Source organism: Saccoglossus kowalevskii, chromosome 22 (genome assembly GCF_978046115.1).
Source record: "Saccoglossus kowalevskii chromosome 22, keSacKowa6.1, whole genome shotgun sequence".
Taxonomy (NCBI): Eukaryota; Metazoa; Hemichordata; class Enteropneusta; family Harrimaniidae; genus Saccoglossus; species Saccoglossus kowalevskii.
Genome location: NC_140662.1, coordinates 9,319,616 through 9,342,068, shown reverse-complemented (window position 1 = coordinate 9,342,068; position 22,453 = coordinate 9,319,616). Strand labels below are relative to the sequence as shown.

The 22,453-nt window shown below is 37.9% G+C and overlaps 16 non-coding genes across 16 annotated transcripts; all 16 read right to left on the bottom strand.

Moving 5' to 3' along the window:
* Positions 1 to 1,324: 1,324 nt before the first annotated feature.
* Positions 1,325 to 1,396, bottom strand: TRNAP-UGG (transfer RNA proline (anticodon UGG)). The gene has a single exon. It is a non-coding gene; the product is annotated as a tRNA-Pro (tRNA).
* A 1,482-nt stretch (positions 1,397 to 2,878) lies between these two features.
* Positions 2,879 to 2,950, bottom strand: TRNAP-AGG (transfer RNA proline (anticodon AGG)). The gene has a single exon. It is a non-coding gene; the product is annotated as a tRNA-Pro (tRNA).
* Positions 2,951 to 3,085: 135 nt separating this feature from the next.
* On the bottom strand, positions 3,086 to 3,157 carry TRNAP-UGG (transfer RNA proline (anticodon UGG)). The gene has a single exon. It is a non-coding gene; the product is annotated as a tRNA-Pro (tRNA).
* Positions 3,158 to 3,545: 388 nt separating this feature from the next.
* Positions 3,546 to 3,617, bottom strand: TRNAP-AGG (transfer RNA proline (anticodon AGG)). Its single transcript has one exon. It is a non-coding gene; the product is annotated as a tRNA-Pro (tRNA).
* Positions 3,618 to 4,467: 850 nt separating this feature from the next.
* Positions 4,468 to 4,539, bottom strand: TRNAP-AGG (transfer RNA proline (anticodon AGG)). Its single transcript has one exon. It is a non-coding gene; the product is annotated as a tRNA-Pro (tRNA).
* A 1,463-nt stretch (positions 4,540 to 6,002) lies between these two features.
* Positions 6,003 to 6,074, bottom strand: TRNAP-UGG (transfer RNA proline (anticodon UGG)). The gene has a single exon. It is a non-coding gene; the product is annotated as a tRNA-Pro (tRNA).
* A 1,723-nt stretch (positions 6,075 to 7,797) lies between these two features.
* On the bottom strand, positions 7,798 to 7,869 carry TRNAP-AGG (transfer RNA proline (anticodon AGG)). The gene has a single exon. It is a non-coding gene; the product is annotated as a tRNA-Pro (tRNA).
* A 2,804-nt stretch (positions 7,870 to 10,673) lies between these two features.
* On the bottom strand, positions 10,674 to 10,745 carry TRNAP-UGG (transfer RNA proline (anticodon UGG)). The gene has a single exon. It is a non-coding gene; the product is annotated as a tRNA-Pro (tRNA).
* A 597-nt stretch (positions 10,746 to 11,342) lies between these two features.
* On the bottom strand, positions 11,343 to 11,414 carry TRNAP-UGG (transfer RNA proline (anticodon UGG)). Its single transcript has one exon. It is a non-coding gene; the product is annotated as a tRNA-Pro (tRNA).
* Positions 11,415 to 11,803: 389 nt separating this feature from the next.
* Positions 11,804 to 11,875, bottom strand: TRNAP-AGG (transfer RNA proline (anticodon AGG)). Its single transcript has one exon. It is a non-coding gene; the product is annotated as a tRNA-Pro (tRNA).
* A 135-nt stretch (positions 11,876 to 12,010) lies between these two features.
* On the bottom strand, positions 12,011 to 12,082 carry TRNAP-UGG (transfer RNA proline (anticodon UGG)). Its single transcript has one exon. It is a non-coding gene; the product is annotated as a tRNA-Pro (tRNA).
* A 2,088-nt stretch (positions 12,083 to 14,170) lies between these two features.
* Positions 14,171 to 14,242, bottom strand: TRNAP-UGG (transfer RNA proline (anticodon UGG)). Its single transcript has one exon. It is a non-coding gene; the product is annotated as a tRNA-Pro (tRNA).
* A 596-nt stretch (positions 14,243 to 14,838) lies between these two features.
* On the bottom strand, positions 14,839 to 14,910 carry TRNAP-UGG (transfer RNA proline (anticodon UGG)). Its single transcript has one exon. It is a non-coding gene; the product is annotated as a tRNA-Pro (tRNA).
* Positions 14,911 to 15,299: 389 nt separating this feature from the next.
* On the bottom strand, positions 15,300 to 15,371 carry TRNAP-AGG (transfer RNA proline (anticodon AGG)). Its single transcript has one exon. It is a non-coding gene; the product is annotated as a tRNA-Pro (tRNA).
* A 135-nt stretch (positions 15,372 to 15,506) lies between these two features.
* On the bottom strand, positions 15,507 to 15,578 carry TRNAP-UGG (transfer RNA proline (anticodon UGG)). The gene has a single exon. It is a non-coding gene; the product is annotated as a tRNA-Pro (tRNA).
* Positions 15,579 to 22,183: 6,605 nt separating this feature from the next.
* Positions 22,184 to 22,255, bottom strand: TRNAP-AGG (transfer RNA proline (anticodon AGG)). Its single transcript has one exon. It is a non-coding gene; the product is annotated as a tRNA-Pro (tRNA).
* Positions 22,256 to 22,453: the final 198 nt, after the last annotated feature.

Genomic DNA, 22,453 nt, shown 5'->3' with positions numbered 1-22,453 from the left:
GGGATTTGAACCCGCGACCTCTCGCACCCAAAGCGAGAATCATACCCTTATACCAACGAGCCGATTCTGACTAATGAGTTAGGAGAGAAATTTTAAAAAATCAGTTTTATTAGTTTTGCGACTCAATTGACAAGTTTTAAAATAGTATTTAGCAAATCATTATACAATTCCATTTCAGTGTAATGATTCAGTAAACGAAATCAAAAACTGATCTTTAAACTTTCGAGTAAACTAACAACCAAAGCGAGTGACCATATTTGTGATTTACTGCCTTGCACTGCAGGGAATTCTCCATTTCATTGCCATGATTGTCTACTTGTTGGCACATTCCGATGTGGTCGCAAAATCCCCGGTCAGTATAATTGTGAGAATTTCTATTTTTGTTTTTCTGTCGAATTTCATAACTTGAATTGAAATGCAGGCATCATAATGCAGTATGTTAAAAAATATGGGCTCGTCCGGTAGTTGAACCCGTGACCTCTCGCACCCTAAGCGAAAATCATGCCCCTAGACCATCGAGCCAGACATACGCTCCACAAACGTATGGATTGTCGGAAAATAATTTATAAATATCTCTTTTCTAAAAGTGTTCAAAGGTTGCCTTATTGATGCAAGTCGAATCTTCAGCAGCCATATTTCTAAGTTTGGTAAAATTATGGGCTCGTCCGGGATTTGACCCCGAGACTTCTCGCACCCAAAGCGAAAATCATACCCCTAGACCAACGAGCCGATTCTGACTAATGAGTTAGGAGAGAAATTTAAAAAAATAAGTTTTATTCAGTTTTGCGACTCAATTGACAAGTTTTAAAATAGTATTTAGCAAATCATTATACAATTCCATTTCAGGGTAATGATTCAGTAAACGAAATTAAAAACTCATCTTTAAACTTTCGAGTAAACTAACAGCCAAAGCGAGTGACCATATTTGTGATTTACTGCCTTGCACTGCAGGGAATTCTCCATTTCATTGCCATTATTGTCTACTTCTTGGCACATTCCGATGTGGTCGCAAAATCCCCGGTCAGTATAATTGTGAGAATTTCTATTATTGATTTTCTGTCGAATTTCATAACTTGAATTGAAATGCAGGCATCATATTGCAATATGTTAAAAATATGGGCTCGTCCGGGAGTTGAACCCGGGACCTCACGCACCCTAAGCGAGAATCATGCCCCTAGACCAACAAGCCAGACATACATTCAACAAACGTATGGATTGTCGGAAAATAATTTATAAATATCTCTTTTCTAATAGTGTTCAAAGGTTGCCTTATTGATGCAAGTCGAATCTTCAGCAGCCATTTTTCTAAATTTTGTAAAATTATGGGCTCGTCCGGGATTTGAACCCGAGACCACTCGCACCCAAAGCGAGAATCATACCCCTAGACCAACGAGCCGATTCTGACTAATGAGTTAGGAGAGAAATTTTAAAAAATCAGTTTTATTAGTTTTGCGACTCAATTGACAAGTTTTAAAATAGTATTTAGCAAATCATTATACAATTCCATTTCAGGGTAATGATTCAGTAAACGAAATCAAAAACTCATCTTTAAACTTTCGAGTAAACTAACAGACAAAGCGAGTGACCACTGCAGGGAATTCTCCATTTCATTGCCATGATTGTCTACTTGTTGGCACATTCCGATGTGGTCGCAAAATCCCCGGTCAGTATTATTGCGAGAATTTTTATTATTGATTTTCTGTTGAATTTCATAACTTGAATTGAAATGCATGCATCATAATGCAATATGTTAAAAAATGTGTGCTCGTCCGGGATTTGAAGCCGAGACCTCTCGTACACAAAGCGAGAATCATACCACTAAACCAACGAGCCAATTCTGACTAATGAGTTACGAGAAATATTAAAAAAATCAGTTTTATTCAGTTTTGCGACTCAATTGACAAGTTTTAAAATAGTATTTAGCAAATATTTATACAATTCCATTTCAGGGTAATGATTCAGTAAACGAAATCAAAAACTCATCTTTAAACTATCGAGTAAACTAACAGACATAGGGAGTGACCATATTTGTGATTTACTGCCTTGCACTGCGGGGAATACTCCATTTCATTGCCATGATTGTCTACTTGTTGGGACATTCCGATGTGGTCGTAAAATTCCCGGTCAGTATAATTGTGAGAATTTCTATTTTTGTTTTTGTGTCGAATTTCATAACTTGAATTGAAATGCAAGCATCATAATGCAATATGTTAAAAAATCGTCAGGGAGATGAACCCGGGACCTCTCGCACCCTAAGCAAGAATCATGCCCCTAGACCAACAAACCAGACATACATGCAACAAACGTATGGATTGTCGGAAAATAATTTATAAATATCTCTTTTCTAAAAGTGTGCAAAGGTTGCCTTATTGATGCAAGTCGAATCTTCAGCAGCCATTTCTCTAAATTTGGTAAAATTATGGGCTCGTCCGGGATTTGAACCCGAGACATATCGCACCCAAAGCGAGAATCATACCCCTAGACCAACGAGCCGATTCTGACTAATGAGTTAGGAGAGAAAATAAAAAAAAATCAGTTTTATTCAGTTTTGCGACTCAATTGACAAGTTATAAAATAGTATTTAGCAAATCTTTATACAATTCCATTTCAGTGTAATGATTCAGTAAACGAAATCAAAAACTGATCTTTATATTTCGAGTAAACAGCCAAAGCGAGTGACTATATTTGTGATTTACTGCCTTGCACTGCAGGGAATTCTCCATTTCATTGCCATGATTGTCTACTTGTTGGCACATTCCGATGTGGTCGCAAAATCCCCGGTCAGTATAATTGCGAGAATTTTTATTATTGATTTTCTGTTGAATTTCATAACATGAATTGAAATGCATGCATCATAATGAAATATGTTAAAAAATATGGGCTCGTCCGGGAGTTGAACCCGGGACCACTCGCACCCTAAGCGAGAATCATGCCCCTAGACCAACAAGCCAGACATACATTCAACAATCGTATGGGTTTTCGGAAAATAATTTATAAATATCTCTTTTCTAAAACTGTTCAAAGGCGGCCTTATTGATGCAAGTCGAATCTTCAGCAGCCATTTTTCTAACTTTGGTAAAATTATGGGCTCGTCCGGGATTTGAACCCGAGACCTCTCGCACCCAAAGCGAGAATCATACTCCTAGACTAACGAGCCGATTCTGACTAATGAGTTATAGAGAAATTAAAAAAAATCTGTTTTATTCAGTTTTGCGACTCAATTGACAAGTTTTAACATAGTATTTAACAAATCTTTATACAATTCCATTTCAGTGTAATGATTCAGTAAACGAAATCAAAAACTGATCTTTAAATTTCGAGTAAACAGCCAAAGCGAGTGACTATATTTGTGATTTACTGCCTTGCACTGCAGGGAATTCTCCATTTCATTGCCATGATTGTCTACTTGTTGGCACATTCCGATGTGGTCGCAAAATCCCCGGTCAGTATAATTGTGAGAATTTCTATTTTTGTTTTTCTGTCGAATTTCATAACTTGAATTGAAATGCAGGCATACAGGCATAATGCAATATGTTAAAAAATATGGGCTCGTCCGGGATTTTAACCCGGGACCTCTCGCACCCTAAGCGAGAATCATACCCCTAGACCAACGAGCCGATTCTGACTAATGAGTTAGGAGAGAAATTAAAAAAAAATCAGTTTTATTTAGTTTTGCGACTCAATTGACAAGTTTTAAAACAGTATTTAGCAAATCTTTATACAATTCCATTTCAGGGTAATGATTCAGTAAACGAAATCAAAAACTCATCTTTAAACTTTTGACAAAAATAACAGCCAAAGCGAGTGACCATATTTGTGATTTACTGCCTTGCACTGCAGGGATTTCTCCATTTCATTGCCATTATTGTCTACTTGTTGGCACATTTCGATGTGGTCGCAAAATCCCCGGTCAGTATAATTGAGAGAATTTCTATTATTGTTTTTCTGTCGAATTTCATAACTTGAATTGAAATGCAGGCATCATAATGCAATATGTTAAAAAATGTGGGCTCGTCTGGGATTTGAACCCGAGACCTCTCGCACCCAAAGCGAGAATCATACCCCTAAACCAACGAGTCAATTCTGACTAATGAGTTAGGAGAAAAATTTAAAAAAATCAGTTTTATTCAGTTTTGCGACTCAATTGACAAGTTTTAAAATAGTATTTAGCAAATCTTATACAATTCCATTTCAGGGTAATGATTCAGTAAACTAAATCAAAAACTCATCTTTAAACTTTCGAGTAAACTAACAGACATAGCGAGTGACCATATTTGTGATTTACTGCCTTGCACTGCAGGGAATACTCCATTTCATTGCCATGATTGTCTACTTGTTGGCACATTCCGATGTGGTCGCAAAATTCCCGGTCAGTATAATTGTGAGAATTTCTATTTTTGTTTTAGTGTCGAATTTCATAACTTGAATTGAAATGCAGGCATCATAATGCAATATAATAAAAAATATGGGCTCGTCCGGGAGTTGAACCCGGGACCTCTCGCACCCTAAGCGAGAATCATGCCCCTAGACCAACGAGCCAGACATACGCTCCACAAACGTATGGATTGTCGGAAAATAATTTATAAATATCTCTTTTCTGAAAGTGTGCAAAGGTTGCCTTATTGATGCAAGTCGAATCTTCAGCAGCCATTTTTCTAAGTTTGGTAAAATTATGTGCTCGTCCGGGATTTGAACCCGAGACCTCTCTTACCGAAAGCGAGAATCATACCCTTATACCAACGAGCCGATTCTGACTAATGAGTTAGGAGAGAAATTAAAAAAATCAGTTTTATTCAGTTTTGCGACTCAATTGACAAGTTTTAAAATAGTATTTAGCAAATCTTTATACAATTCCATTTCAGGGTAATGATTCAGTAAACGAAATCAAAAACTCATCTTTAAACTTTCGAGTAAACTAACAGACATAGCGAGTGACCATATTTGTGATTTACTGCCTTGCACTGCAGGGAATACTCCATTTCATTGCCATGATTGTCTACTTGTTGGCACATTCCGATGTGGTCGCAAAATTCCCAGTCAGTATAATTGTGAGAATTTCTATTTTTGTTTTAGTGTCGAATTTCATAACTTGAATTGAAATGCAGGCATCATAATGCAATATGTTAAAAAATCGTCCGGGAGATGAACCCGGGACCTCTCGCACCCTAAGCGAGAATCATGCCCCTAGACCAACGAGCCAGACATACATTCAACAAACGTATGGATTGTCGGAAAATAATTTATAAATATCTCTTTTCTAAAAGTGTTCAAAGGTTGCCTTATTGATGCAAGTCAAATCTTCAGCAGCCATTTTTCTAAGTTTGGTAAAATTACGGGCTCGTCCGGGATTTGAACACGAGGCCTCTCGCACCCAAAGCGAGAATCATACTCCTAGACCAACGAGCCGATTCTGACAAATGAGTTAGGAGAGAAATTAAAAAAAATCAGTTTTATTCAGTTTTGCGACTCAATTGACAAGTTTTAAAATAGTATTTAGCAAATCATTATACAATTCGATTTCAGGGTAATGATTCAGTAAACGAAATCAAAAACTCATCTTTAAACTTTCGAGTAAACTAACAGACAAAGCGAGTGACCATATTTGTGATTTACTGCCTTGCACTGCAGTGAATTCTGCATTTCATTGCCATGATTGTCTACATGTTGGCACATTCCGATGTGGTCGCAAAATCCCCGGTCAGTATAATTGTGAGAATTTCTATTTTTGTTTTTCTGTCGAATTTCATAACTTGAATTGAAATGCAGGCATCATAATGCAATATGTTAAAAAATATGGGCTCGTCCGGGAGTTGAACCCGGGACCTCTTGCACCCTAAGCGAGAATCATGCCCCTAGACAAACGAGGCAGACATACGCTCCACAAACGTATGGATTGTCGGAAAATAATTTATAAATATGTCTTTTCTAAAAGTGTGCAAAGGTTGCCTTATTTATGCAAGTCGAATCTTCAGCAGCTATTTTTCTAAGTTTGGTAAAATTATGGGCTCGTCCGGGATTTGAACCCGAGACCTCTCGCACCCAAAGCGAGAATCATACCCCTAGACCAACGAGCCGATTCTGACTAATGAGTTAGGAGAGAAATTAAAAAAAATCAGTTTTATTCAGTTTTGCGACTCAATTGACAAGTTTTAAAATAGTATTTAGCAAATCTTTATACAATTCCATTTCAGGGTAATGATTCAGTAAACGAAATCAAAAACTCATCTTTAAACTTTCGAGTAAACTAACAGACATAGCGAGTGACCATATTTGTGATTTACTGCCTTGCACTGCAGGGAATACTCCATTTCATTGCCATGATTGCCTACTTGTTGGCACATTCCGATGTGGTCGCAAAATTCCCGGTCAGTATAATTGTGAGAATTTCTATTTTTGTTTTAGTGTCGAATTTCATAACTTGAATTGAAATGCAGGCATCATAATGCAATATGTTAAGAAATAAGGGCTCGTCCGGGAGTTGAACCCGAGACCACTAGCACCCTAAGCGAGAATCATGCTCCTAGACCAACGAGCCAGACATACATTCAACAAACTTATGGATTGTCGGAAAATAATTTATAAATATCTCTTTTCTAAAAGTGTTCAAAGGTTGCATTATTGATGCAAGTCGAATCTTCAGCAGCCATTTTTTATAAATTTGGTAAAATTATGGGCTCGTCCGGGATTTGAACCCGAGACCTCTCGCACCCAATGCGAGAATCACACTCCAAGACCAACGAGCCGATTCTGACTAATGAATTAGAGAGAAATAAAAAAATCAGTTTTATTCAGTTTTGCGACTCAATTGACAAGTTTTAAAATAGTATTTAGCAAATCTTTATACAATTCCATTTCAGGGTAATGATTCAGTAAACGAAATCAAAAACTCATCTTTAAACTTTCGAGTAAACTAACAGACATAGCGAGTGACCATATTTGTGATTTACTGCCTTCCACTGAAGGGAATTCTCCATTTCATTGCCATGATTGTCTACTTGTTGGCACATTCCGATGTGGTCGCAAAATCCCCGGTCAGTGTAATTGTGAGAAATTCTATTTTTGTTTTTCTGTCGAATTTCATAACTTGAATTGAAATGCAGGCATCATAATGCAATATGTTAAAAAATATGGGCTCGTCGGGGAGTTGAACCCGGGACCTCTCGCATCCTAAGCGAGAATCATGCCCCTAGACCAACGAGCCAGACATACGCTCCACAAACGTATGGATTGTCGGAAAATAATTTGTAAATATCTCTTTTCTAAAAGTGTGCAAATGGTGCCTTATTGATGCAAGTCGAATCTTCTGCAGCCATTTTTCTATGTTCGGTTAAATTATGGGCTCGTCCGCGATTTGAACCCGAGACCTCTCGCACCCAAAGCGAGAATCATACCCCTAGACCAACGAGCCGATTCTGACTAATGAGTTAGGAGAGAAATTTTAAAAAATCAGTTTTATTCAGTTTTGCGACTCAATTGACAAGTTTTAAAATAGTATTTAGCAAATCTTTATACAATTCCATTTCAGGGTAATGATTCAGTAAACGAAATCAAAAACTCATCTTTAAACTTTCGAGTAAACTAACAGACAAAGCGAGTGACCATATTTTTGATTTACTGCCTTCCACTGCAGGGAATTCTCCATTTCATTGCTATGATTGTCTACTTGTTGGCACATTCCGATGTGGTAGCAAAATCCCCGGTCAGTATAATTGTGAGAATTTCTATTTTTGTTTTTCTGTCGAATTTCATAACTTGAATTGAAATGCAGGCATAATAATGCAATATGTTAAAAAATATGGGCTCGTCCGGGAGTTGAACCCGGGACCTCTCGCACCCTAAGCGAAAATCATGCCCCTAGACCAACGAGCCAGACATACATTCAACAAACTTATGGAATGTCGGAAAATAAATTTTAAATATCTCATTTCTAAAAGTGTTCAAAGGTTGCCTTATTGATGCAAGTCGAACCTTCAGCATCCATTTTTCTATGTTTGGTTAAATTATTGGCTCACCCGGGATTTGAACCCGAGACCACTCGCACCCAAAGCGACAATCATACCCCTAGACCAACGAGCCGACTCTGACTAATGAGTTAGGAGAGAAATTTTAAAAAAATAAGTTTTATTCAGTTTTGCGACTCAATTGACAAGTTTTAAAATAGTATTTAGCAAATCATTATACAATTCCATTTCAGGGTAATGATTCAGTAAACGAAATCAAAAACTCATCTTTAAATTTCGAGTAAACTAACAGCCAAAGCGAGGGACCATATTTGTGATTTACTGCCTTGCACTTCAGGGAATTCTCCATTTCATTGCCATGATTGTCTACTTGTTGGCACATTCCGATGTGGTCGCAAAATCCCCGGTCATTATAATTGCGAGAATTTTTATTACTGATTTTCTGTCGAATTTCATAACTTGAATTGAAATGCAGGCATCATAATGCAATATGATAAAAATTATGGGCTCGACCGGGAGTTGAACCCGGGACCTATCGCACCCTAAACGAGAATCATGCCCCTAGACCAACGAGCCAGACATACGCTCCACAAACCTATGGATTGTCGGAAAATAATTTATAAATATCTCTTTTCTAAAAGTGTGCAAAGGTTGCCTTATTGATGCAAATCGAATCTTCAGTAGCCATTTTTCTAAGTTTGGTAAAATTATGGGCTGGTGCGGGATTTGAACCCGAGACCTCTCGCACCCAAAGCGAGAATCATACCCTTATACCAACGAGCCGATTCTGACTAAAGAGTTAGGAGAGAAATTAAAAAAAATCAGTTTTATTCAGTTTTGCGACTCAATTGACAAGTTTTAAAATAGTATTTAGCAAATCTTTATACAATTCCATTTCAGGGTAATGATTCAGGAAACGAAATTAAAAACTCATCTTTAAACTTTCGAGAAAACTAACAGCCAAAGCGAGTGACCATATTTGTGATTTACTGCCTTGCACTGCAGGGAATTCCCCATTTCATTGCCATTATTGTCTACTTGTTGGCACATTCCGATGTGGTCGCAAAATCGCCGGTCAGTATAATTGTGAGAATTTCTATTATTGTTTTTACTGTCGAATTTCATAACTTGAATTGAAATGCAGGCATCATAATGCAATATGTTAAAAAGTATGGGCTCGTCCGGGAGTTGAACCCGAGACCACTCACACCCTAAGCGAGAAACATGCCCCTAGACCAACGAGCCAGACATACATTCAACAAACGTATGGATTGTCGGAAAATAATTTATAAATATCTCTTTTCTAAAAGTGTTCAAAGGTTGCCTTATTGATGCAAGTCGAATCTTCAGCAGCCATTTTTCTAAATTTGGTAAAATTATGGGCTCGTCCGGGATTTGAACCCGAGACCTCTCCTACCCAAAGCGAGAATCATACACCTCGACCAACGAGCCGATTCTGACTAATGAATTAGAGAGAAATAAAAAAATCAGTTTTATTCAGTTTTGCGACTCAATTGACAAGTTTTAAAATAGTATTTAGCAAATCTTTATACAATTCCATTTCAGGGTATTGATTCAGTAAACGAAATCAAAAACTCATCTTTAAACTTTCGAGTAAACTAACAGACAAAGCGAGTGACCATATTTGTGATTTACTGCTTTCCACTGCAGGGAATTCCCCATTTCATTGCCATGATTGTCTACTTGTTGGCACATTACGATGTGGTCGCCAAATCCCCGGTCAGTGTATTTGTGAGAATTTCTATTTTTGTTTTTCTGTCGAATTTCATAACTTGAATTGAAATGCAGGCATCATAATGCAATATGATAAAAATTATAGGCTCGGCCGGGAGTTGAACCCGGGACCACTCGCACCCTAAGCGAGAATCGTGCCCCTAGAACAACGAGCCAGACATACGCTCCACAAACGTATGACTGTCGGAAAATAGTTTATAAATATCTCTTTTCAAAAAGTGTGCAAAGGTTGCCTTAGTGATGCAAATCGATTCTTCAGCAGCCATTTTTCTAAGTTTGGTAAAATTTTGGGCTCGTGCGGGATTTGAACCCGAGACCTCTCGCACCCAAAGCGAGAATCATACCCTTATACCAACGAGCCGATTCTGACTAATGAGGTAGGAGAGAAATAAAAAAAATCAGTTTTGTTCAGTTTTGCGACTCAATTGACAAGTTTTAAAATAGTATTTAGCAAATCTTTATACAATTCCATTTCAGGGTAATGATTCAGTAAACGAAATTAATAACTCATCTTTAAACTTTCGAGAAAACTAACAGCCAAAGCGAGTGACCATATTTGTGATTTACTGCCTTGCACTGCAGGGAATTCTCCATTTCATTGCCATTATTGTCTACTTGTTGGCACATTCCGATGTGGTCGCAAAATCCCCGGTCAGTATAATTGTGAGAATTTCTATTATTGTTTTTTCTGTCGAATTTTATAACTTGAATTGAAATGCAGGCATCATAATGCAATATGTTAAAAAATATGGGCTCGTCCGGGAGTTGAACCCGAGACCACTCACACCCTAAGCGAGAATCATGCCCCTAGACCAACAATCCAGACATACATTCAACAAACGTATGGATTGTCGGAAAATAATTTATAAATATCTCTTTTCTAAAAGTGTTCAAAGGTTGCCTTATTGATGCAAGTCGAATCTTCAGCAGCCATTTTTCTAAATTTGGTAAAATTATGGGCTCGTCCGGGAATTGAACCCGAGACCTCTCGCACCCAAAGCGAGAATCATACTCCTAGACCAACGAGCCGATTCTGACTAATGAGTTAGGAGAGAAATTTAAAAAAAATCAGTTTTATTCAGGTTTGCGACTCAATTGACAAGTTTTAAAATAGTATTTAGCAAATCTTTATACAATTCCATTTCAGGGTAATGATTCAGTAAACGAAATCAAAAACTGATCTTTAAACTTTCGAGTGAACTAACAGACAAAGCGAGTGACCATATTTGTGATTTACTGCCTTCCACTGCAGGGAATTCTCCATTTCATTGCCATGATTGTCTATTTGTTGGCACATTCCGATGTGGTCGCAAAATCCCCGGTCTGTGTAATTGTGAGAATTTCTATTTTTGTTTTTCTGTCGAATTTCATAACTTGAATTGAAATGCAGGCATCATAATGCAATATGTTAAAAAATATGGGCTCGACGGGGAGTTGAACCCGGGACCTCTCGCACCCTAAGCGAAAATCATGCCCCTAGACCAACTAGCCAGACATACATTCAACAAACGTATGGATTGTCGGAAAATAATGTATAAATATCTCTTTTCTAAAAGTGTGCAAAGTTTGCCTTATTGGTGCAAGTCGAATCTTCAGCAGCCATGTTTCTATGTTCGGTTAAATTATGGGCTCGTCCGGGATTTGAACCCGAGACCTCTCGCACCCAAAGCGAGAATCATACCCCTAGACCAACGAGCCTATTCTGACTAATGAGTTAGGAGAGAAATTTTAAAAAATCAGTTTTCTTGAGTTTTACGACTCAATTGACAAGTTTTAAAATAGTATTTAGCAAATCATTATACAATTCCTTTTCAGGGTAATGATTCATTAAACGAAATCAAAAACTCATCTTTAAACTTTCGAGAAAACTAACAGCCAAAGCGAGTGACCATATTTGTGATTTACTGCCTTGCACTGCAGGGTATTCTCCCTTTCATTGCCATGATTGTCTACTTGTTGGCACATTCCGATGTGGTCGCAAAATCCCCGGTCATTATAATTGCGAGAATTTTTATTACTGATTTTCTGTCGAATTTCATAACTTGAATTGAAATGCAGGCATCATAATGCAATATGTTAAAAAATATGGGCTCGTCCGGGAGTTGAACCCGGGACCTCTCGCACCCTAAGCGAGAATCATGCCCCTAGACCAACGAGCCAGACATACATTCAACAAACGTATGTAATGTCGGAAAATAATTTTTAAATATCTCATTTCTAAAAGTGTTCAAAGGTTGCCTTATTGCTGCAAGTCGAATCCTCAGCATCCATTTTTCTATGTTTGGTTAAATTATGGGCTCGTCCGGGATTTGAACCCGAGACCTCTCGCACCCAAAGCGAGAATCATACTCCTAGACCAACGAGCCAGACATACATTCAACAAACGTATGGATTGTCGGAAAATAATTTATAAATATCTCTTTTCTAAATGTGTTCAAAGGTTGCCTTATTGATGCAAGTCGAATCTTCAGCAGCCATTTTTTCTAAATTTGGTAACATTATGGGCTCATCCAGGATTTGAACCCGAGACCTCTCGCACCCAAAGCGAGAATCATACTCCTAGACCAACGAGCCGATTCTGACTAATGAATTAGAGAGAAATAAAAAAAATCAGTTTTATTCAGTTTTGCGACTCAATTGACAAGTTTTAAAATAGTATTTAGCAAATCATTATACAATTCCATTTCAGGGAAATGATTCAGTAAACGAAATCAAAAACTCATCTTTAAACTTTCGAGTAAACTAAAAGACAAAGCGAGTGACCATATTTGTGATTTACTGCCTTGCACTGCCGTGTATTCTCCCTTTCATTGCCATGATTGTCTACTTGTTGGCACATTCCGATGTGGTCGCAAAATCCCCGGTCATTATAATTGCGAGAATTTTTGTTACTGATTTTCTGTCGAATTTCATAACTTGAATTGAAATGCAGGCATCATAATGCAATATGATAAAAATAATGGGCTCGTCCGGGAGTTGAACCTGGGACCTCTCGCACCCTAAGCGAGAATCATGCCCCTAGACCAACGAGCCAGACATACATTCAACAAACGTATGGAATGTCGGAAAATAATTTTTAAATATCTCATTTCTGAAAGTGTTCAAAGGTTGCCTTATTGATGCAAGTGGAATCTTCAGCAGTCATTTTTCTATGTTCGGTTAAATTACGGGCTCGTCCGGGATTTGAACCCGAGACCTCTCGCACCCAAAGTGAGAATCACACCGCCAGACCAACGAGCCGATTCTGACTAATGAATTAGGAGTGAAATTTTAAAAAAATCAGTTTTATTCAGTTTTGCGACTCAATTGACAAGTTTTAAAATAGTATTAAGCAAATCTTTATACAATTCCATTTCAGTGTAATGATTCAGTAAACGAAATCAAAAACTCATCTTTAAACTTTCGAGTAAACTAACAGACAAAGCGAGTGACCATATTTGTGATTTACTGCCTTGCACTGCAGGGAATTCTCCATTTCATTGCCATGATTGTCTACTTGTTGGCACATTCCGATGTGGTCGCAAAATCCCCGGTCATTATAATTGCGAGAATTGTTATTACTGATTTTCTGTCGAATTTCATAACTTGAATTGAAATGCAGGCATCATAATGCAATATGTTAAAAAATATGGGCTCGACGGGGAGTTGAACCCGGGACCTCTCGCACCCTAAGCGAAAATCATGCCCCTAGACCATCGAGCCAGACATACGCTCCACAAACGTATGGATTGTCGGAAAATAATTTATAAATATCTCTTTTCTAAAAGTGTGCAAAGGTTGCCTTATTGATGCAAGTCGAATCTTCAGCAGCCATTTTTCTAAGTTTGGTAAAATTATGGGCTCGTCCGGGATTTGAACCCGAGGCCTCTCGCACCCAAAGCGAGAATCATACCCTTATACCAACGAGCCGATTCTGACTAAAGAGTTAGGAGAGAAATTAAAAAAAATCAGTTTTATTCAGTTTTGCGACTCAATTGACAAGTTTTAAAATAGTATTTAGCAAATCTCTATACAATTCCATTTCAGGGTAATGATTCAGGAAACGAAATTAAAAACTCATCTTTAAACTTTCGAGAAAACTAACAGTCAAAGCGAGTGACCATATTTGTGATTTACTGCCTTGCACTGCAGGGAATTCTCCATTTCATTGCCATTATTGTCTACTTGTTGGCACATTCCGATGTGGTCGCAAAATCCCCGGTCAGTATAATTGTGAGAATTTCTATTATTGTTTTTTCTGTCGAATTTCATAACTTGAATTGAAATGCAGGCATCATAATGCAATATGTTAAAAATTATGGGCTCTAGACCAACAAGCCAGACATACATTCAACAAACGTATGGATTGTCGGAAAATAATTTATAAATATCTCTTTTCTAAAAGTGTTCAAAGGTTGCCTTATTGATGCAAGTCGAATCTTCAGCAGCCATTTTTCTAAATTTGGTAAAATTATGGGCTCGTCCGGGAATTGAACCCGAGACCTCTCGCACCCAAAGCGAGAATCATACTCCTAGACCAACGAGCCGATTCTGACTAATGAGTTAGGAGAGAAATTTAAAAAAATCAGTTTTATTCAGTTTTGCGACCCAATTGACTAGTTTTAAAATAGTATTTAGCAAATCTTTATACAATTCCATTTCAGGGTAATGATTCAGTAAACGAAATCAAAAACTGATCTTTAAACTTTCGAGTGAACTAACAGACAAAGCGAGTGACCATATTTGTGATTTACTGCCTTCCACTGCAGGGAATTCTCCATTTCATTGCCATGATTGTCTATTTGTTGGCACATTCCGATGTGGTCGCAAAATCCCCGGTCTGTGTAATTGTGAGAATTTCTATTTTTGTTTTTCTGTCGAATTTCATAACTTGAATTGAAATGCAGGCATCATAATGCAATATGTTAAAAAATATGGGCTCGACGGGGAGTTGAACCCGGGACCTCTCGCACCCTAAGCGAAAATCATGCCCCTAGACCAACTAGCCAGACATACATTCAACAAACGTATGGATTGTCGGAAAATAATGTATAAATATCTCTTTTCTAAAAGTGTGCTAAGTTTGCCTTATTGGTGCAAGTCGAATCTTCAGCAGCCATGTTTCTATGTTCGGTTAAATTATGGGCTCGTCCGGGATTTGAACCCGAGACCTCTCGCACCCAAAGCGAGAATCATACCCCTAGACCAACGAGCCTATTCTGACTAATGAGTTAGGAGAGAAATTTTAAAAAATCAGTTTTCTTCAGTTTTACGACTCAATTGACAAGTTTTAAAATAGTATTTAGCAAATCATTATACAATTCCTTTTCAGGGTAATGATTCATTAAACGAAATCAAAAACTCATCTTTAAACTTTCGAGAAAACTAACAGCCAAAGCGAGTGACCATATTTGTGATTTACTGCCTTGCACTGCAGGGTATTCTCCCTTTCATTGCCATGATTGTCTACTTGTTGGCACATTCCGATGTGGTCGCAAAATCCCCGGTCATTATAATTGCGAGAATTTTTATTACTGATTTTCTGTCGAATTTCATAACTTGAATTGAAATGCAGGCATCATAATGCAATATGTTAAAAAATATGGGCTCGTCCGGGAGTTGAACCCGGGACCTCTCGCACCCTAAGCGAGAATCATGCCCCTAGACCAACGAGCCAGACATACATTCAACAAACGTATGTAATGTCGGAAAATAATTTTTAAATATCTCATTTCTAAAAGTGTTCAAAGGTTGCCTTATTGCTGCAAGTCGAATCCTCAGCATCCATTTTTCTATGTTTGGTTAAATTATGGGCTCGTCCGGGATTTGAACCCGAGACCTCTCGCACCCAAAGCGAGAATCATACTCCTAGACCAACGAGCCAGACATACATTCAACAAACGTATGGATTGTCAGAAAATAATTTATAAATATCTCTTTTCTAAAAGTGTTCAAAGGTTGCCTTATTGATGCAAGTGGAATCTTCAGCAGTCATTTTTCTATGTTCGGTTAAATTACGGGCTCGTCCGGGATTTGAACCCGAGACCTCTCGCACCCAAAGTGAGAATCACACCGCCAGACCAACGAGCCGATTCTGACTAATGAATTAGGAGTGAAATTTAAAAAAAATCAGTTTTATTCAGTTTTGCGACTCAATTGACAAGTTTTAAAATAGTATTAAGCAAATCTTTATACAATTCCATTTCAGTGTAATGATTCAGTAAACGAAATCAAAAACTCATCTTTAAACTTTCGAGTAAACTAACAGACAAAGCGAGTGACCATATTTGTGATTTACTGCCTTGCACTGCAGGGAATTCTCCATTTCATTGCCATGATTGTCTACTTGTTGGCACATTCCGATGTGGTCGCAAAATCCCCGGTCATTATAATTGCGAGAATTGTTATTACTGATTTTCTGTCGAATTTCATAACTTGAATTGAAATGCAGGCATCATAATGCAATATGATAAAAATTATGGGCTCGTCCGGGAGTTGAACCCGGGACCTCTCGCACCCTAAGCGAAAATCATGCCCCTAGACCATCGAGCCAGACATACGCTCCACAAACGTATGGATTGTCGGAAAATAATTTATAAATATCTCTTTTCTAAAAGTGTGCAAAGGTTGCCTTATTGATGCAAGTCGAATCTTCAGCAGCCATTTTTCTAAGTTTGGTAAAATTATGGGCTCGTCCGGGATTTGAACCCGAGGCCTCTCGCACCCAAAGCGAGAATCATACCCTTATACCAACGAGCCGATTCTGACTAAAGAGTTAGGAGAGAAATTAAAAAAAATCAGTTTTATTCAGTTTTGCGACTCAATTGACAAGTTTTAAAATAGTATTTAGCAAATCTCTATACAATTCCATTTCAGGGTAATGATTCAGGAAACGAAATTAAAAACTCATCTTTAAACTTTCGAGAAAACTAACAGCCAAAGCGAGTGACCATATTTGTGATTTACTGCCTTGCACTGCAGGGAATTCTCCATTTCATTGCCATTATTGTCTACTTGTTGGCACATTCCGATGTGGTCGCAAAATCCCCGGTCAGTATAATTGTGAGAATTTCTATTATTGTTTTTACTGTCGAATTTCATAACTTGAATTGAAATGCAGGCATCATAATGCAATATGTTAAAAAGTATGGGCTCGTCCGGGAGTTGAACCCGAGACCACTCACACCCTAAGCGAGAAACATGCCCCTAGACCAACGAGCCAGACATACATTCAACAAACGTATGGATTGTCGGAAAATAATTTATAAATATCTCTTTTCTAAAAGTGTTCAAAGGTTGCCTTATTGATGCAAGTCGAATCTTCAGCAGCCATTTTTCTAAATTTGGTAAAATTATGGGCTCGTCCGGGATTTGAACCCGAGACCTCTCCTACCCAAAGCGAGAATCATACACCTCGACCAACGAGCCGATTCTGACTAATGAATTAGAGAGAAATAAAAAAATCAGTTTTATTCAGTTTTGCGACTCAATTGACAAGTTTTAAAATCGTATTTAGCAAATCTTTATACAATTCCATTTCAGGGTAATGATTCAGTAAACGAAATCAAAAACTCATCTTTAAACTTTCGAGTAAACTAACAGACAAAGCGAGTGACCATATTTGTGATTTACTGCCTTGCACTGCAGGGAATTCTCCATTTCATTGCCATGATTGTCTACTTGTTGGCACATTCCGATGTGGTCGCAAAATCCCCGGTCATTATAATTGCGAGAATTTCTATTTTTGTTTTTCTGTCGAATTTCATAACTTGAATTGAAATGCAGGCATCATAATGCAATATGTTGAAAATTATGGGCTCGTCGGGGAGTTGAACCCGGGACCTCTCGCACCCTAAGCGAAAATCATGCCCCTAGACAACTAGCCAGACATACATTCAATAAACGTATGGATTGTCGGAAAATAATGTATAAATATCTCTTTTCTAAAAGTGTGCAAAGGTTGCCTTATTGATGCAAGTGGAATCTTCAGCAGTCATTTTTCTATGTTCGGTTAAATTACGGGCTCGTCCGGGATTTGAACCCGAGACCTCTCGCACCCAAAGTGAGAATCACACCGCCAGACCAACGAGCCGATTCTGACTAATGAATTAGGAGTGAAATTTAAAAAAAATCAGTTTTATTCAGTTTTGCGACTCAATTGACAAGTTTTAAAATAGTATTAAGCAAATCTTTATACAATTCCATTTCAGTGTAATGATTCAGTAAACGAAATCAAAAACTCATCTTTAAACTTTCGAGTAAACTAACAGACAAAGCGAGTGACCATATTTGTGATTTACTGCATTGCACTGCAGGGAATTCTCCATTTCATTGCCATGATTGTCTACTTGTTGGCACATTCCGATGTGGTCGCAAAATCCCCGGTCATTATAATTGCGAGAATTGTTATTACTGATTTTCTGTCGAATTTCATAACTTGAATTGAAATGCAGGCATCATAATGCAATATGATAAAAATTATGGGCTCGTCCGGGAGTTGAACCCGGGACCTCTCGCACCCTAAGCGAAAATCATGCCCCTAGACCATCGAGCCAGACATACGCTCCACAAACGTATGGATTGTCGGAAAATAATTTATAAATATCTCTTTTCTAAAAGTGTGCAAAGGTTGCCTTATTGATGCAAGTCGAATCTTCAGCAGCCATTTTTCTAAGTTTGGTAAAATTATGGGCTCGTCCGGGATTTGAACCCGAGGCCTCTCGCACCCAAAGCGTGAATCATACCCTTATACCAACGAGCCGATTCTGACTAAAGAGTTAGGAGAGAAATTTAAAAAAATCAGTTTTATTCAGTTTTGCGACTCAATTGACAAGTTTTAAAATAGTATTTAGCAAATCTCTATACAATTCCATTTCAGGGTAATGATTCAGGAAACGAAATTAAAAACTCATCTTTAAACTTTCGAGAAAACTAACAGCCAAAGCGAGTGACCATATTTGTGATTTACTGCCTTGCACTGCAGGGAATTCTCCATTTCATTGCCATTATTGTCTACTTGTTGGCACATTCCGATGTGGTCGCAAAATCCCCGGTCAGTATAATTGTGAGAATTTCTATTATTGTTTTTACTGTCGAATTTCATAACTTGAATTGAAATGCAGGCATCATAATGCAATATGTTAAAAAGTATGTGCTCGTCCGGGAGTTGAACCCGAGACCACTCACACCCTAAGCGAGAAACATGCCCCTAGACCAACGAGCCAGACATACATTCAACAAACGTATGGATTGTCGGAAAATAATTTATAAATATCTCTTTTCTAAAAGTGTTCAAAGGTTGCCTTATTGATGCAAGTCGAATCTTCAGCAGCCATTTTTCTAAATTTGGTAATAAATTATGGGCTCGTCCGGGATTTGAACCCGAGACCTCTCCTACCCAAAGCGAAAATCATACACCTCGACCAACGAGCCGATTCTGACTAATGAATTAGAGAGAAATAAAAAAGTCAGTTTTATTCAGTTTTGCGACTCAATTGACAAGTTTTAAAATAGTATTTAGCAAATCTTTATACAATTCCATTTCAGGGTAATGATTCAGTAAACGAAATCAAAAACTCATCTTTAAACTTTCGAGTAAACTAACAGACAAAGCGAGTGACCATATTTGTGATTTACTGCTTTCCACTGCAGGGAATTCCCCATTTCATTGCCATGATTGTCTACTTGTTGGCACATTACGATGTGGTCGCCAAATCCCCGGTCAGTGTATTTGTGAGAATTTCTATTTTTGTTTTTCTGTCGAATTTCATAACTTGAATTGAAATGCAGGCATCATAATGCAATATGATAAAAATTATAGGCTCGGCCGGGAGTTGAACCCGGGACCACTCGCACCCTAAGCGAGAATCGTGCCCCTAGAACAACGAGCCAGACATACGCTCCACAAACGTATGACTGTCGGAAAATAATTTATAAATATCTCTTTTCAAAAAGTGTGCAAAGGTTGCCTTAGTGATGCAAATCGATTCTTCAGCAGCCATTTTTCTAAGTTTGGTAAAATTTTGGGCTCGTGCGGGATTTGAACACGAGACCTCTCGCACCCAAAGCGAGAATCATACCCTTATACCAACGAGCCGATTCTGACTAATGAGTTAGGAGAGAAATTAAAAAAAATCAGTTTTATTCAGTTTTGCGACTCAATTGACAAGTTTTAAAATAGTATTTAGCAAATCTTTATACAATTCCATTTCAGGGTAATGATTCAGTAAACGAAATTAATAACTCATCTTTAAACTTTCGAGAAAACTAACAGCCAAAGCGAGTGACCATATTTGTGATTTACTGCCTTGCACTGCAGGGAATTCTCCATTTCATTCCATTATTGTCTACTTGTTGGCACATTCCGATGTGGTCGCAAAATCCCCGGTCAGTATAATTGTGAGAATTTCTATTATTGTTTTTTCTGTCGAATTTCATAACTTGAATTGAAATGCAGGCATCATAATGCAATATGTTAAAAAATATGGGCTCGTCCGGGAGTTGAACCCGAGACCACTCACACCCTAAGCGAGAATCATGCCCCTAGACCAACAAGCCAGACATACATTCAACAAACGTATGGATTGTCGGAAAATAATTTATAAATATCTCGTTTCTAAAAGTGTTCAAAGGTTGCCTTATTGATGCAAGTCGAATCTTCAGCAGCCATTTTTCTAAATTTGGTAAAATTACGGGCTCGTCCGGTAATTGAACCCGAGACCTCTCGCACCCAAAGCGAGAATCATACTCCTAGACCAACGAGCCGATTCTGACTAATGAGTTAGGAGAGAAATTTAAAAAAATCAGTTTTATTCAGTTTTGCGACCCAATTGACTAGTTTTAAAATAGTATTTAGCAAATCTTTATACAATTCCATTTCAGGGTAATGATTCAGTAAACGAAATCAAAAACTGATCTTTAAACTTTCGAGTGAACTAACAGACAAAGCGAGTGACCATATTTGTGATTTACTGCCTTCCACTGCAGGGAATTCTCCATTTCATTGCCATGATTGTCTATTTGTTGGCACATTCCGATGTGGTCGCAAAATCCCCGGTCTGTGTAATTGTGAGAATTTCTATTTTTGTTTTTCTGTCGAATTTCATAACTTGAATTGAAATGCAGGCATCATAATGCAATATGTTAAAAAATATGGGCTCGACGGGGAGTTGAACCCGGGACCTCTCGCACCCTAAGCGAAAATCATGCCCCTAGACCAACGAGCCAGACATACATTCAACAAACGTATGGATTGTCGGAAAATAATGTATAAATATCTCTTTTCTAAAAGTGTGCAAAGTTTGCCTTATTGGTGCAAGTCGAATCTTCAGCAGCCATTTTTTCTAAATTTGGTAAAATTATGGGCTCGTCCAGGATTTGAACCCGAGACCTCTCGCACCCAAAGCGAGAATCATACTCCTAGACCAACGAGCCGATTCTGACTAATGAATTAGAGAGAAATAAAAAAAATCAGTTTTATTCAGTTTTGCGACTCAATTGACAAGTTTTAAAATAGTATTTAGCAAATCTTTATACAATTCCATTTCAGGGTAATGATTCAGTAAACGAAATCAAAAACTCATCTTTAAACTTTCGAGTAAACTAAAAGACAAAGCGAGTGACCATATTTGTGATTTACTGCCTTGCACTGCCGTGTATTCTCCCTTTCATTGCCATGATTGTCTACTTGTTGGCACATTCCGATGTGGTCGCAAAATCCCCGGTCATTATAATTGCGAGAATTTTTGTTACTGATTTTCTGTCGAATTTCATAACTTGAATTGAAATGCAGGCATCATAATGCAATATGATAAAAATAATGGGCTCGTCCGGGAGTTGAACCTGGGACCTCTCGCACCCTAAGCGAGAATCATGCCCCTAGACCAACGAGCCAGACATACATTCAACAAACGTATGGAATGTCGGAAAATAATTTTTAAATATCTCATTTCTGAAAGTGTTCAAAGGTTGCCTTATTGATGCAAGTGGAATCTTCAGCAGTCATATTTCTATGTTCGGTTAAATTACGGGCTCGTCCGGGATTTGAACCCGAGACCTCTCGCACCCAAAGTGAGAATCACACCGCCAGACCAACGAGCCGATTCTGACTAATGAATTAGGAGTGAAATTTAAAAAAATCAGTTTTATTCAGTTTTGCGACTCAATTGACAAGTTTTAAAATAGTATTAAGCAAATCTTTATACAATTCCATTTCAGTGTAATGATTCAGTAAACGAAATCAAAAACTCATCTTTAAACTTTCGAGTAAACTAACAGACAAAGCGAGTGACCATATTTGTGATTTACTGCCTTGCACTGCAGGGTATTCTCCCTTTCATTGCCATGATTGTCTACTTGTTGGCACATCCCGATGTGGTCGCAAAATCCCCGGTCATTATAATTGCGAGAATTTTCATTACTGATTTTCTGTCGAATTTCATAACTTGAATTGAAATGCAGGCATCATAATGCAATATGTTAAAAAATATGGGCTCGTCCGGGAGTTGAACCCGGGACCTCTCGCACCCTAAGCGAGAATCATGCCCCTAGACCAACGAGCCATACATACATTCAACAAACGTATAGAATGTCGGAAAATAATTTTTAAATATCTCTTTTCTAAAAGTGTTCAAAGGTTGCCTTATTGATGGAAGTCGAATCTTCAGCATCCATTTTTCTATGTTTTGTTAAATTATGGGCTTGTCCGGGATTTAAACCCGAGACCTCTCGCACCCAAAGCGAGAATCATACTCCTAGAC